Below are 16,226 nucleotides of genomic sequence, written 5' to 3'. Positions count from 1 at the left end.
TCAATATTTTTGTTTGTTATGATATTTACATACATTCCCATAACTTGTGATTCAGTCATTACATAGATATTGTTATAAAAAAAACGCTGTATAGTATTGTAAAGCTCTGATGACCTATTGAAGAGATATTTATAATACTATTTCGATGAACAATCGTTCCTACATAGGCAGTTCTGCCTCCTGTCTGATATTTACCTTAAGGAATTGTTTAAATGTATTTTTTGCATATTCTAAATTAAAAGTTGATAATTGTGCACCTTATTTATGCACAGTTATACAGTTTTATCTAGCTATAGAACAAACGATTGTTTTATATTTGTTTTTAAAGTACATAAGTTCAGATGTTTTGCTAACTTATGTAGTTATGACATTTCGAGAGTTTTTGTGTTGTTGTCCCGAATTTCGAGTAAAACTACTCGAGGGTTACTTGCACTGTCTTAATTTAGCAGTGAAAGAATAGAGAGAAGGCCACCCACCGCCAACTCTTGAACTATTCTTTTACTAACGAATAATGAGATTGACCGTAATAATAACACCTCAACGGCTGAAAAGGCAAACATGTTTGGTGACGGGGGTTCGAAACTTCGACCCACAGATTGTGAGTCGAGCGCCCTAATTACCAGACTATTTTGTTGGAAACCTTTAAACTGAGAAGCTTCCCAAACATTAAATAATTTTTACAATACTAGTAACAAAATTTTTAAGTGATGAAGATAAACAACCGTTTATTGGATGTTGTGAAAACAATTTTGAATTTTTCATATTGTTTAAAGCCGTTTTAAAAATGGGTGTCGAATTTATTTATATTAACAGGCCACATTAGCACCCCTGCGTGTACAAATACAGAATTAATTAGCAGCATATTAGTCCACTGGTTAAAATCTATCAAAACTTTACTTTTAGACCCTTCTTTGAAACGTCGGCGTGCACTTGTTTATCTCAACATGCCATACTAGCGCCATCGCGTGTACAAAAGGAATACTCGGATTTCAGAGCGTTCAGTGACCCGGATGAGAGAGCAGAAGAGTTGATGGATGCACAATGTGAAATGGTTTGATATTATGACAACACATAAACCATATACAGTGACTAGATTTTGATTTCCTCCTACATCTGTGGATATAAAATGGCTACGAACTCAATAAGTAAGTGCCTTCTTTAAACATATATTAATGCATGTTACCGTTTGTCTTGTTTTCATATAAAATCAGAGCCAGTTACTCTCCAAGATGCTTGCTAGGCATGCGTTAGTATTGCCCACAAATCTCGATGACTCTTGCTGCTTTACGTAAGGATACAATAATACGTATTAAACTATTCGTACGATGTTGGCGAGTTACAAGTATGTTACGCGTTTTAAGGATAAAGTAAAGAACATTTTACACCAAACTGATACCCATTCATTGCTTATACATAATATCAGTTATATCTTATTTTGTTAAAAACCTGTAGAGTGTATTAATAATTTAACGTATATTACTTTACCGTGAACGTATACATTTTCCTTCGTGTTAGAGAAGATTGCTGTAATCGTCACAACACAGGCGTACTTGAAAATGTGAACATTTAACTTAAAATTACATCAGAAATAATAGAATGTGATAGGTAGGGATATTACAGTTTTAAAATTTGTTAAAAAGATCTAAGGAGACGTACTTAACGTTTAAGATTAATATTTAGGTCTAACTCTTTAGCTGTCTGTGTATAAGTTTCTAACGTAGTGATCTCATAAAAGTGAAATTTCTTAGCAATTTTCATGTACGGTATCCCTTTCGGTAAACTGATTCGTTAAAATCATATACACTTAATTTCTACGCTTTCTCTTCTTCTGGATTTTGATTTCTGAATAAGGTGATTTTGGTCTATAAAATTTAGATTTTATAGTTGAGTAGGAAAGGGGAGAAGCGAATGTTTTAGCAATCGCAATATTTCATCTTATTTCAAAAACCTTTTATGTTTCAGAGAGAGAGAGATAGGGAAAACAATCGTATGGTAGCTCTCGAGTTGTATAAGAACTATAATTTGTATAAAGTAAGGGAGTCGATGCCACTGGCTGACCGTCAACCTGCACGGGTTGTTTGTAGCAGGAAGCTCGCGTGCTGCAGGGCACGTATTAAACACCGTCACTGTTGCCCTCCATCTCTTACAGTTTTGCCACTAACAATATGTGAACCCCCCCAGTGGCACAGCGATATGTTTGCCGCCTCCCACCGCTAGAAACTGCGTTTCGATACCCGTGGTGGGCAGAGCACAGTTAGCCTTCTATGTAGCTTTATGCGTAATTCTGAAAACCAAAGTACGTGAAAAACATTAAACTGTACTTTATTTCTGATTTCAAAGTAATTATTAATATCCCATGATTATTGGTGTCGTGTAAAAAGAGAAAAATTGTGTTTTAATATTTTAAGAAACAATTCGAAGAGTAATAATAATACGAAAAAATCAAAATTACACGAGTTTTATATGTTGTATGTAAACAGGTATCATTGACAACGAACACTTTATGTGACTGTATGCAAACAGGTATCATTGACAACGAACACTTTATGTGACTGTTGTTTGAAATTGTTTGATATTCATTAAAATGTAGGAGTCCATATAAAGTACTAATTCGCTTAGTCTGGAATCTTGCCTATAGACAGCAGCTTAAATCTTCCAGTTGAATAAACAGTTATAATAAATCATTCACATTGCTAGCTTTGTTCCGAAGCTCTGAAAGTTTTCTTTCTTCTTTTTTTTCCCGTGTATCAGTGTTCATCTCACGTCTTGGTTTTTTTCAACTCAAGATAAAAAGTTTATCGTTTGTATTTTTTGTTTTTATAGTTTACAAAAAAATTAATTATGAAATTTGTGCCTTTAACATATGGTATGTTTGCTATGATTTTCTCGCATCTTAATGAATTTGTTTTTCCTATAGCTGTAAAAATATTTTAAAAACTCAGCAATTAGTAAGAGTTGTGGGTGGGATACCAGTTTTTAGTTATTATACAGGGTTTGAAGTTTCTTCTTATTTCTCAAACTTAAACCTATTTTTGAATAATTTAAGTATTTATTAAATTTTATAAAAAAGTTTAAATGTTAACATTGCGCTTACAAAGCAAGAAGGACAACAAGCAACCATAGCGTTTTCGGAATGTAGGCCTGTCTTCCTGAGAGCTAATAGGGTTTATTTTTAGGTAAGGGGGAATTTACCAATGATACAACAGCATGTCACTTACAACAAAGAATTTAAATTTGATGATTTGTTGTTATTAGTATTTTATCGATCGCAGACTATAGGGCTCCACAGTGACTCAGCGGTATGTCTGCGGACTTCCAAAGCTAAAACCGGGTTTCGATACCCGTGGTGGGCAGAGCACAGAGAGCCCATTGAGTAGCTTTGTGCTTAATTCAAAACAAAAACAAAGACTACAGAAGAGAAAAAAAGAGAAATTCTGCTCAAACCGTCACAAATATATGTATACATAACGCATATTGCATTTGAAACGCTGTATTTGGCACAGCGTAGATAGTGTAGTGTACAGTTTTGCACTTTAAAAAACAACAAACAGATCACTTGATTTAAGTTTTTAAAATATTTTTGTACGGTTTAATCCTTGTTATTTAGAAATTATAAAGCAAATTTTGTCTATCACTAGACAAAATTTATTTAACAAATAAACAATTCTTTTTGATTGTTAGAAAATAATATTTATATTTTTCAATTGTTTGTTATAGCATTTGAAGCTACCTTTTATTGTCTCTTGTTTAGTTATAGCTTTTAAAGCCATCTGTTATTGTATATTATTTAGCTATACAATTTGAAGCCACCTATTATTGTCTATTATTTAGTAATAGCGTTTGAAGCCACCTATTGAAGCCACCTATTGTTGTTTATTGTTTAGTAATAAAGTTTGAAGCCACCTTTTACTGTCTATCGTTTAACCATACAGTTTGAGCAGACTTTTATTGCCTATTGCTCAGTAATAGCGTTTGAAGCCACCTTTTATTCTCTATTGTTTAGCTACACTGTTTGATGCCGCTTATTATCGTCTATTGTTTAGTTGTAGCGTTTGAAGCCGCCTTATTATTGTATATCGTTTGAACCGTCTATTATTGTATATTCTTTAGTTATATCTTTTGAGCCACCTTTTATTGTTTATTGTTCAGCTATACCGTATAAAGCCACCTATTGTTGTTATGAAATTCAAAGCAGTAATGGCCGAGTTAATGAAAAAAAAAACGCTTTAAAAAGAAAGGCTTACGTAAAGACAACGCCTTCGGCTAATTACTGTTACTGCTAACGTTGGACAGAATACTTTTTTTTTAAAGTTTGTACCACTTGTTTCTGCTGAAACAACATTTGAAAAAAATTCTTAACCTGGAAGCGTGCTTGGAGAAAAGAGCTTTGTACTTAGAAAAATTGATAAATTTCGTAGTCTCACAGAGGCTTTAAACGTGTCTTGAAACACACACACACACTCGTATATATATATGTATATATGTGTCGACTCAATAACTTTAGGCGTAACTTAAACTTGAAAAGAAGAATTGTGGGATCTACAATAAATAGTTTGATTTTGAGTTTGAGGAACTTATTATATTTTTCTGAATTTATTGCTGATGAATTTACAAACAATCTTATTTTATTTTATGAACTTTAGTTTAACTTATATTTTTGAAGCTCATGTTAGACAAGCTGTATTTTGCGCATCAAACGTATAACTTATTAACAAGCGTTCTAACAAATAATAAAGACTGAATTGTATATCACAACGAGCCTAACAGTTTAATTAACATTAAATAAATAGGTATCAACGTGCTGGAAGTGTTCTTACAGCTGTAATTAGACTGAATTAATAGATATTTTAACATCATTTGTAACTCGTGATTTGAAAGTTATTAATTAAAGTAGTATGTGTTTGTAAATCACGATGTCATTAAGTCAGGATAAGTTCATGCTATTACTTTTCCTTCAACATAGTACACAGAAATGACTCAAAACACTTGTCATATCATGGCTGCAGATGGTCCTAGCAATTTTATGACCTATTTATTTGGAACCTAATTGCAATATAACTTACTTCGGTAATCTCAAAACTGGTCAAAACTTTCCAAAGTCAATTTACAAGAACTTCGGTCCCCACACCCATGTGTCTCAACGGTAAGCTCGAGGGCTTATAACTTCCCAATTCAAGTTCTGATGATCTCGGTGATAGGCACAGGACAGATAACTTATTGTGCACATTCGTGCTCCAAAAAAAAAAAAATTCACTCGATCAGTAATGGGGCATTCTCCCCTATTTTGAGAGCCGACGAACGTGGTTCTCCATTATTTTCTACTTCTCGCTGTCTGCGCCAACTTTCCTGATGCAAGCTTTTCATCTCCAATCCAATGGTATCGAGCCAAGTAAGTTTCTGCGTACGTCTTGTTTTCTTCTTTCGGTTTTACCCACTAGGATCTCTGCCAGTCTCCTTTCAGATCTAACTATATGGCATTTTATGTTCCATGCATATGTCCAGTAGTTGTATTGTTGACACATTCATGTGTTTTCGTCTTTCGTTTTGTTTCAGCAGATAGGGTCCACGTATGACAGGACTGGTTATACGTAACATATTAGTTGTCTCGTTGTTTAGTTTTAGATTGCAATGTCTACCTAAGCCTTGAAGGTGAAGAATGCTGTTATGGCACTCCCAGTATCTCTATAAACATTTTTTACCATTGTTATCACCATCGGATTTCGTCCCTAAATAGTAAACTGTTCTATTTAATCCAACTCTTTACTCACTACTGTATCATATTCTGGGACTTTTCACAGATCACGGAATTACAGTTGTGTTAATGTTCGTGACACGTAATCATCTAAATCATTCAACATACAGGCTGTTTAAGGTTATTTATTTGTAGTAATATCGAAATAGTTTTCTTTTTTTTCATATTATCAACCTGCCCGGCATGGCCAGGTGATTAATTCACTCGACTCCTAATCGGAGGGTCGCACCAAACATGATCGCCCTTTCAGCCGTGGGGGCGTTATAATGTGACAGTCAACCCCACTATTCGTTGGTAAAAGAGTAGCCCAAGAGTAACCGGTGTGTGATGATGACTAGCTACCTTCCCTCTAGTCTTACACTGCTAAATTAAGGACGGCTAGCGCAGAGAGCCCTCGTGTGGCTTTGCGCGAAATTAAAAACAAACCAAAACCATATTATCAACAACTCCGCCAAGTAGCCACTGTGTCTTCTGAGATTTATCAAGAAGCAATGTATTATAGACATACTTATTATTACAGATTCTGTTTCCATTAACAGTGATCTCCTTTGCATCAGGGATAACCTGCTGCCAGCATCTCTGTGTATTTATCTTGAGATGTCGGTGGAAGCGCACTCTCTCGTCATACTCCTTTCTTAACCTCTCTTGCTTGGGTCTCATTCAATTCGAACTAATGACTACTGTATAAATTCTTCAAGATTCTGACGTCTGCTTCATTTATCATAATCTGCTACAGAATATGGAAAAAAATGTGTGGAGAAGGAAGTAGTTTACGATATCTCTTTAAGTTTTGTAACAAAACACTTTGGTGAAACTAAGAGATTTTAAAAGAGTGTTGCATGGAACATTTCTACTCTACACTTTAATAGGAATGTGGTTGCAGCATATTTTAATCATGATCAAGGTGTATCTATATCCTGTTACCTTTTACAGCATTAAAACAGAAATCACATGGCACGATTTCCGTGACAGTTACTAAAAAGAGTTTCTTTTCAGTAGATCTGGGAAACTTTCAGTTAGCAGGGTTAGAGGGTTCCCACTTTAAATGGGAAACTTTCAGTTAGCAGGGTTAGAGGGTTACCACTTTAACTGATAAATTTCTGTTTTAATATTTGATGCTTTATTTCTTTTCCAACGAGTGTACATATATAAAGTACTGTGCAAAAGAATAAAAAATTAGATATCAGGTTATTTTCAAAGAACAATGGAAGGTAAATCACAGGTGAAACATCAAACATTAATCAATCTTCATATTTAGTATAACAGAATCTCAGTGAAAGTGCTTGAATTCAGTGAACAGTTAATATTTTGTGTGTCCCCTTTTTGCTTGAATAACTGTAGACAGTTATTAGTCTTTGAGGCATTGTTGCAACATATTTAATCAAAGCGACTTTTGGGATTTTACTCTAAATGTGTAAAGCACTCCCATAAAGTTTCTTTGGAAGAAACTTTTGATTTGTCAAGTTTTTGATCCATCAAATCCAAGATCTGCTCAATTAGTTTGAGATTGAAGCTGAGTGGGGGTCATTGCACTATTTGAATAACTTCAAAAGCTTCTTTCTTAACTACGTAATTTCTGTATAGGTTGGATGGGTGTTTGGGGTTATTTTCTTCTTCACAGTAGAAACCTTTACCAATAATACGCAAACCACTGGGTAGATCATGACAGATTATGTCTAATGGTACTTGCACTGGTTCGTTATATCGTCTATTTTGCAAGTATCTTCTGTCGTCTCAGCAGAAAAACACCTTAAAACCATCACCTTGCTTCCCGTTGAGGTAAGTATCTTTCACCTTTCTTCCGTTCGATGTACAATCTACACTTTGAACTTAATACTCCAAACTTGGACTCATCCGTCCATAACACCATTTTCCAATCATCAACAATTTTAGCAAATTCCAGTCTATTGCCAATATATAAACATCGAAATAGAGGTTTTTAAACAGCTGCACGAACAAATATTTCATTCTGTTAAGTCTTCTTGATTCTGTAGATCTGGACACTTTTCTGTCATTTGAGGTTTATTTGAAGTTAAGCACAAAGCAGCACAACGGGCTATCTATGTTCTGCCTACCACGGATATCGAAATCCAAATTCTAGTGTTGTAAGTCCTCAGATATAGCGCTGTACTACAGAAGTCTTGTATGGTTGTTCATGTCATACTTGAGATCAGTGTCAGTATTCCTTCTGTCCTGAAGGCTACATGAACGAAGATACTTAACATCAGTATCATTGAGTTTGGGTATTCTACCTCTTCCTTTCCTATTTTTAAACATACTTGTCTCAGTCTCATGATCTAGGGTGTACATGGCAGCATTTAGGAATCATTTCAAGTCTGCAGCAATTAGTTGGAGAGTCCAACCAGCACCATGTAAAGCTTTTATGTGAATTCGCTGCTATACTGACAATCCTCTATGCTTTTTGGGACGTGACATGACAACAAAACTTAATATATAATATTAAACATTGTTTTTATCAAGACTTATTTGAGAAGTGCTATTAAATTGATTTTTTTCTAGCACATATTGGTACCATATGCTAGTTTATTTCTATATAGTTAAGACACTGAATGGGGTATCATGACAGTTCTTTCAGACCCTAAATTTGATCAGTATGTTCATATAAGTAGAACACTTATGATGCTCTTTGTACAAGTATGTGGGGGATTCTAAATGAATATTCACTCTGACTCATTTACTTGTCAACAGGGATCAGTGAACCATTACTATAGTACTGAAATTTACATTATGTAATGGCATGGAAGAATTAGCCCCATAAAATGGAAAGAATGACAAAATATACTCTTGCCTTAGCACTTGTCACAGTTCCGTTAAGTATTTATGAATAAGAAAAGGTGAGTGTTTTCATAACTCTTTTTGTTTTCGCTGTTAAATGAATATTTCCTTCATTGAATTTATTTTTACCTTCACATTGTTGACAACGTGATCGAACGTCAGAAAACACGAAGGAAAGTATTGTTATTACGTTGTATTATAATAACTATAGAGGTGTATTGATGAAAATCAATAGGATTAAAAATTATTAGTCCATGTTTGTTAGAACTTTCACTGGATAGGGGCTTATTGGCACTTCATGGCTCTTTCACTTAACATCCCAATGTTGAACAAACTCTCTCATTTGCACCAATCACTTTTAAACGCATTTTAATCTTCTGATACCTTTTCTTTAACCTTGTGTTTAGTTCTTTTAAGGATCTCTTTTAGCAATCTTTCTGGTGTAACCGATCGAGCTAATAATTCTGTATTTTCTATAAGCCGTAGTTTTAGGTGTTTTTAGGGATCGACACAAAAACATACTTTCTGGCATTGTTGCTCATCTAGAAACTGAGTTTGAAATCGCAATAAGATATTTAATTTCTAAAATTTTAATTTGTTTTCAAGCTTCTAATGGAATTTTGTCTATACAACAAACATTTTTTAGCCGCGGCATAGCGGCTCGAAGAATAGTTTGAGTTTTTCCAGAACAAACTCTTTGCTGATAACTCCGTCATCTGTTGGCCGATACGAGATCTAATTACAGTTTTGCACTCAGGAGGTTAAACCATTTTGATTGACGTAATTGACGATGCGCCAAGTCTCTGAGATTAATGTAATGTAATCCTACCTAAAATAATTTGAATTTGAGGGAGTTTCTGGCGCACAAAAATATATCTTGCCTTCACAAACACCAGATTTTCTTATATATTTCCGTATATTTCTGCCCCTTTTTTCTGGAATTATTTCAGCCATTCTTTTAATAACCTCGCCTTTTATCCAGGTTAATCCCTAACTCTTCTTCCTTTCTCCATAGCTTTATGAACACTACAAATCGGATTTTTTAAGCGTAAACCTACTTAATGAACTACCTGTGCTGTCCCCAGGAAGGGTTTTGAAACCCGATTATTGGTGTGTAAATCCTCAGTCTTGGTGCTGAGCTACTTAACTACGACGATCCAAGATCTAGTGATGAATTGAAAAATAAACGACGAGATGGGTTTTTAAACAAATACTTACTTTTAGTGATTTAAAAAAATGTTCCTTAGTCAAATCTTTATATGCATCTGATAGAGAGGATGAAAAAAAAATTCACATTATATTATAAACTACAATAATAATTTTCACTCGTGCAAATCACGTGAAAGTTTTTATTTCTTGTGTGATCCGTAATTAAGCTGACATTCAGTTGAAAACGTCCAAACATGTTTCCACTCATTAATATATACATATGTACACATACATAGCTATAAACACACACAGGTACATATATACCTGCGTTATATTGCTCGCTTGATATTTTATTATATATCCTAATCTAATAAGTTTTGACAGCTTCTCGAATATAGATTAACTGTACTATTGTTATTGTCCCCTAGTGGGACAACGATAATTTTATGGACTTACAACGCTAAAATCCTGGATACAATTGATCGTGATAGACAAGGCAGTTAGCCCAGTGTGACTTTGTTCTGAAAATAAAACACCAGTTTTGCTACACATATTATAAAATACTGTTCTTTTTTTTTGCGTTTTCTTTCAACCAGTAAGTTTGTTAGCAGAAAAAAAAGGGAAAAAAAAAATGTAATTCCAAGATCAGTAGAAAGGGGTAAAGTTATAATATATCTCAAAATAGTCTTCTTTTGTCTGATGCCGGAGGACATGGGAGTGTTACAAAATAGAATAAAATAGTCTTTTTTTTGTCTGATGTCGGTGGACGTGGGAGTGCAATCAAATGCTATAAAATAGTCTTCTTTTTATCTGATGTCGGTGGACATGGGAGTGTTATCAAATAGTATAAAATAGTCTTTTTGTCTGATTTCGGTGGACATGGAAGAGTTACCAAATAGTATAAAATATTCTTCCTTTTTTCTGATGTCAGTGGACATGGGAGTGTTTCTAAATAGTATGAAATAGTCTTCTTTTTGTTTGATGTCGGTGGACATGAGAATGTTACCAAATACAGTAAAACCTGTATAAGGTGGTATCACACGGGACCGAATAATATCTCCGGCTTAAGCAGGCTTTCTGGATTAAGCAGTGAACATGCATTTCTTTAATTATATATAAATTTTGAGCGGAACGCTATAATTGTTTGACTCAAGGGAAGTAACACGTTTGTGAATAAAATTATTATGCTGTTTTTGCGCTATTTATTAGAATAAAAAATAGACTTTCATAATATACATAAATACACAAAATCTTAATCAAATTATTTGAAGAAAGTGTGAAATTTTAACTGTTTCGTTTTTTTTTAATGGGCCTTCTCATGTGGTTAAAAGAAAACGCCATTTCTACGGCCTTTTCTCGAAGTTCATTTCTCCCCCTTCATTTTTGCATACAATTTGATAGCGTTAATATAACTTAACATTTGCGATGAAGTAGGAATTTCTATTTCCTCACTATCTTTTCCATTTTGTTATTCTTCTGAATCTCTCACACTGTTACCATCTTGTGATTCTATTGTAGATTTTAAATCAGTTTCATCAGATTCTGTTAAAACATTCTTGTCAAAGTTCACAAAACTTTTCGTGTTCACAGAATCATCTGCATCAATCTTCTCAGTCAGAGTTTGGATTTCACTAGAATTGTCATAACAAACAACTTCTTTACAATCTCCGCCATTATCAAAAAATAAATCCACAGTTTCGAAAGCACTTTATTACACATTTATCTTTTACGCATTTGATTGAATGACTTAAAAATGCAATTGCATCTAACACGCAAATTTTTATGGTCATTTCTGATACAGTTGTCCATGTTTTCAATAATATTTTGAAGTATCAATTTTCTGTATTTCAGTTTTATACACTGTATAATTACATTATCTAATGGCTGAAGAACTGATGTTGTACATGGATGTAGAAAGACCAAACGAACGTTTGAAAGTTGAACTTTTGGGTGACAAGATGCATTATCTAGGAAAAGTAGAATACTCCTCTTTTCTTGTTCCATTCGTGTGTTTAGTTTGACCTCCCGCTAGTACAGCGGTATGTCTCCGGCTTTACAACGCTAAAATTAGGGGTTCGATTCTCCTCGGTGGGCTGCGCAGATAGCCTTTGTGGCTTTGCTAAAAGAAAAACACACACACATTGTTTAGTTTGTTCGAAAAAATTTTGAATGTAGCACTTGTCATCCATGCTTTATTATTCGCTTTCCATTCCACAGGAATAAAATAGTCTTTTTTTGTTTGATGTCGGTGGACGTGGGAGTGTTATCAAATAGTAAAAAATAGTCTTCATTTGGTCTGATTTTGGTGGACATGGGAGTGTTACCAAATAGTATAAAATATTCTTCCTTTTTTCTGATGTCAGTGGACATGGGAGTGTTTCTAAATAGTATGAAATAGTCTTCTTTTTTGTTTGATGTCGGTGGACATGGGAGTGTCACGAAATATTATAAAATAGTTTTCTCTTTGTGTGATATCAGTGGACAGGGGGATGTTATCAATTATTAAAATAAAACTTGACATTTAATGCTATTCAGGTAAAAAAGAACTGTTGCGTACCTGAGATTGTATCACTGTATTGGAACATGAATTTAAAAAAGTTAGATTTGGTATTAAGCGACACAATGCTTGGAAGAGGCTTAACTTTGTCAAACTAACAATATTAGGTTAGTTAACCAGTAACAACTAAAGACAACTTCTATCAAAAAACAGAAACACGACAAGGAAAGGTACAGTGAAAAGTTCGAGTTAGAACTTTATGGGAGCTGTGGCTCAAATGGTTAAGATTGTATCTCTGTTGCTCAATGCTTGACATAACCTCGTGGTTTGGGTGCTCTAAACGCAATTTACGTGTCACGGGTTCGAGTTCAGTACACCCGAACCAGCTCATCCTTTCAGTCGTGGAGCCGTTATAATGTGACTTTTGTTTAGAAAATTCAACATTTTCTATTCTCCACTGGAACAGCGGTAAGTCTTCGGATTTACAACGCTAAAATCAAGGATTCGATTCCCCTCGGTGGACACAGCAGATAGCCCGATGTGGCTTTGCTATAAGAAAACATACACACACAATATTTTCGTTAATACTGATGACTACAATGTGTAATCATTACCACGCATTCTCACTAAATCAGTATGGAGAAGGTACATGAAAAGAACATGTAAACTTTTACTGTAAATGGAAGCTTTTGTTGGTATATCTGTTTTTCTCTTTTGGCTACTAAAAAAATTTCTTTGTTTCAGTTGCTTTTTATAAAACCGTAACTTATTAGCTTTGCTGTTTTTTGTTATTTTTTGACGAACGCGAGATTGCTCAGTGCTCTATCTGAGCTGTGTTTATCGCAGGGTTACAACTCTAAAATTTAGCGTTATAAATTCTCAAGTTTACCATCGATCCATATTATTATTATTTGCCAATCAACGTAATATTTACAGTTATTTACTCACTGTAAGTAGTTGCTAGTAACTCGTAACCTTACTTGGAAAGTCTTGAAATGTGACTTTGTAGGGAAAAATCTTACAGGTTTTTTTGCCGAGGTGTTGGAAAATGTATTAGTTGTTCCGGATTTTCGTCTTTGTTACACTCACTGACCAATAAAATAATTACGCTGTTTGATACCGGAGTGAATTATATCATTATACAAACAGTGATTGATGTCTGTTTCAATCGTGTTAACAAGAAAGGCCTAGTTTAGCTTCACTTGTGTGATATCTTACACAGTGGATGTTATCTATTTGGTGATGTGACGCATTCAAAACGTTCATAGATTATAATTTATTACACTTACTGTAATCCTAGGTGTATATTACATGTATATATGTAAAGAATGATGTTTAATTTAGTAGTTTAATATTACATCTATGTATGTATATATATAAAATGATGTTTAATATAGTAGGTTAATATTACATATATATATTACAAGCCTAATATTACAAGCGTAAATATATAAAAAAATTATGCTCAACTCGGCAGTTTTATGTTGCATCTCTACATCTAGATAATGATGCTCAACTCGTTAGTTTTATGTGACATCTGTACATCTACATAATAATGCTCAACTCCTTTTTTGTGTTATATCCGTATATCTAAAGAATGATCCACGGCTCGTTAGATTTATGTGACATCTGTACATCTAAAGAATGATCCACGGCTCGTTAGATTTATGTGACATCTGTACATCTAAAGAATGATCCTCAGCTCGTTAGATCTATGTTACATCTGTAGTCTAAAGAATGATCTTCAGCTCGTTAGATCTATGTTACATCTGTAGTCTAAAGAATGATCCTCAGCTCGTTAGTTTTATGTTACATCTGTACATCTAGAAAATGATGCTCAACACTGTGACTAGCCTAAAACATTATTTTGTGAATAGAATTGTATTACTGACCTTCACTTACTTACTTGTATGTAACCCGTTTAAACAAGTATTTATATAATAAAATATATATCCGTGGCGACATGGTGAAGGTTTGCTATCACTCTCATCTTTGTACGTAATTTTCACTTGTTATTTTACAAGAAGATGGGCCAGTGATTAGCGTTCTCAACGTTTAGTTCTTTCGTCTTTGTCGGGATTCTGACCATGTTTTGGACCAGGAAGGGTCAGTTTCACTGTAATCTTTCTCTGGAATTGTTACTCTGCTTGGTTTACTACTGAATCCTAGTTAATAGCCCTTGTTACGTTGTTGTTGCATTGCTTACAGTATGTTACATATTGTCCATTGTCCACAGTTTCAATTAACTCGGTTCATGGTTCGCGCTCTATTTCTGGAAAATGTGCCTTGGACTTTGATTCAGTGGATAATCTATAAGAGTAACGGTAAAATTCCACTATTCGGTCATGCTAGAGAAGCCCAACAGTTGGCGGTGGATGCTGTTCACTATTTGCTTTCCCTCCATTCTATCAGTTTAATATAAAGTGCAGGAATATGTGGATAGCCATTGTGTAGCCGTTCGCAAAAGTTTCACGTTGAACGACAATAACGTATTTTGTTTGCTCCGAGGTTGAAAAGGAAAACCCACTGAAAAAGATGTACTGAAAATAATATTTAAGCATTATGTTTCATATGTTTACATTCTACGCATTTTAGGGCTATCGTCCATCCTAATATACGAATTAAATTTTAAAATAAGTAAATTACTGAGACCGAGAAAAGGATGACTGTAAACAATAACTATGAAAAGGATGACTGTAAACAATAGCCGTTATACTGAAAAAGTATGACTGTAAATAATATAAACTATACTGATAAGAGTAGGGCTGTTTTTCACACAGAAGGTGTTTTTGATTAAATATCATGACGTTTTCTCAATACACACGAACAAACTACATCAATTAAGAAAGTGACGCTCGATAGTAACCCATATTTGCTGTAGGATCGCAATCATGTTTTTTGGAACAGGCTTTCACTTCACAGAACCAACCTGATTCTTTAAAATATATATGGTGGTAGTTTTCTCTTTAAAACAGTGTTAATAGCTTCCTTCATAGTAACACAATGGAATTTAGATTAACAGTTTCTTGTCATTACCAACCGTGCAATCGGTATAACCATATCAAACATTCTCATTTATGCTAATTGCTTAAGCTAATATCATTTGGTGCCAAACGCTCTTTAGTTAAGATAATTTCATAAAATTTAGTAAACTGGTGCTGAAAAGTTGACAATCAATAATAACCGTCCACCCATATGATTCTTCTGAAAATTTGAGCTAGAAACTCCTAATCACTTTACTTGGCCTAACCACTACTTATGTATCAGCACGTCCTTTCACCGTATAATTTTGCTGTTATAAATAATCCTTCTTTCATTCGAATGACAAAAAACAACAACAACAAACTAAAAACGGTCCACATTTACTCTTAGATGAAACTCTAGTAAACATTTTAGACGATAGCTCATGTGATTTTTTGCGTAGGCGTGCGATAAAATGTGTCAAATTTGAGCCGTTTTTTTTAAATAACTTTGCCCATATGGCTATACTTACGTCAAATGAGAATTCTAATTATAGGTTGAAAAATTTATTAGCGTAACATGTTTGAGAAATAATTCATAAAAGTCAAGTATATTTTTCTAGCGAATAAGATTTCAATACTTTTGGTGTGAAGGGGGGGAGGAAGAAATTCGATCAAAATTGGAGATGTTATATCTTGGTTATTTCTCAATAGATTGACTTGAAGCTTGGTATATTTAATAGATTGACTTGAAGCTTGGTATATAAAGTAAGAGTTTAGCAGATCATATCCACTAAAAGTATTCGAAGTTTAGATTATCACAGTCTGAGATATGGAAGGTGGAACATTGTTAAAATTCACTCCTGTTAATAACACACATTGTATTTTGCAGCAGGCTGTTTTATCCTCATGACACACTACTGTTTATAAACAATAGCAAATATACTAATAAAATTATGACCGTAAACAACAAGTACTATATTGAGGAAAGTGTGACTATAAACATTAATTGAAGAAAAGACGAATATACATAGAAGCGAATAGCTGTAAAAACAGTTGCTATACAGAGGAA

General features: G+C 34.0%; 1 protein-coding gene across 1 annotated transcript in view; it reads left to right on the top strand.

Annotated features, from left to right (window-relative positions):
- The first annotated feature begins 1,014 nt into the window (after nucleotides 1-1,014).
- The window catches only part of LOC143236299 (muscle calcium channel subunit alpha-1-like), a 100,144-nt gene continuing 84,932 nt past the window's right edge, over nucleotides 1,015-16,226 (top strand). Inside the window, exon 1 of the mRNA XM_076474569.1 lies at nucleotides 1,015-1,145. The gene's annotated coding sequence lies outside the window, so the exon portion shown is untranslated. The remainder of the gene's footprint in view (nucleotides 1,146-16,226) is intronic.

This window comes from Tachypleus tridentatus, chromosome 13 (assembly GCF_004210375.1).
Source record: "Tachypleus tridentatus isolate NWPU-2018 chromosome 13, ASM421037v1, whole genome shotgun sequence".
In the NCBI taxonomy this organism is placed as follows: Eukaryota; Metazoa; Arthropoda; class Merostomata; order Xiphosura; family Limulidae; genus Tachypleus; species Tachypleus tridentatus.
This window is presented reverse-complemented; position numbering and strand designations above follow the sequence as displayed.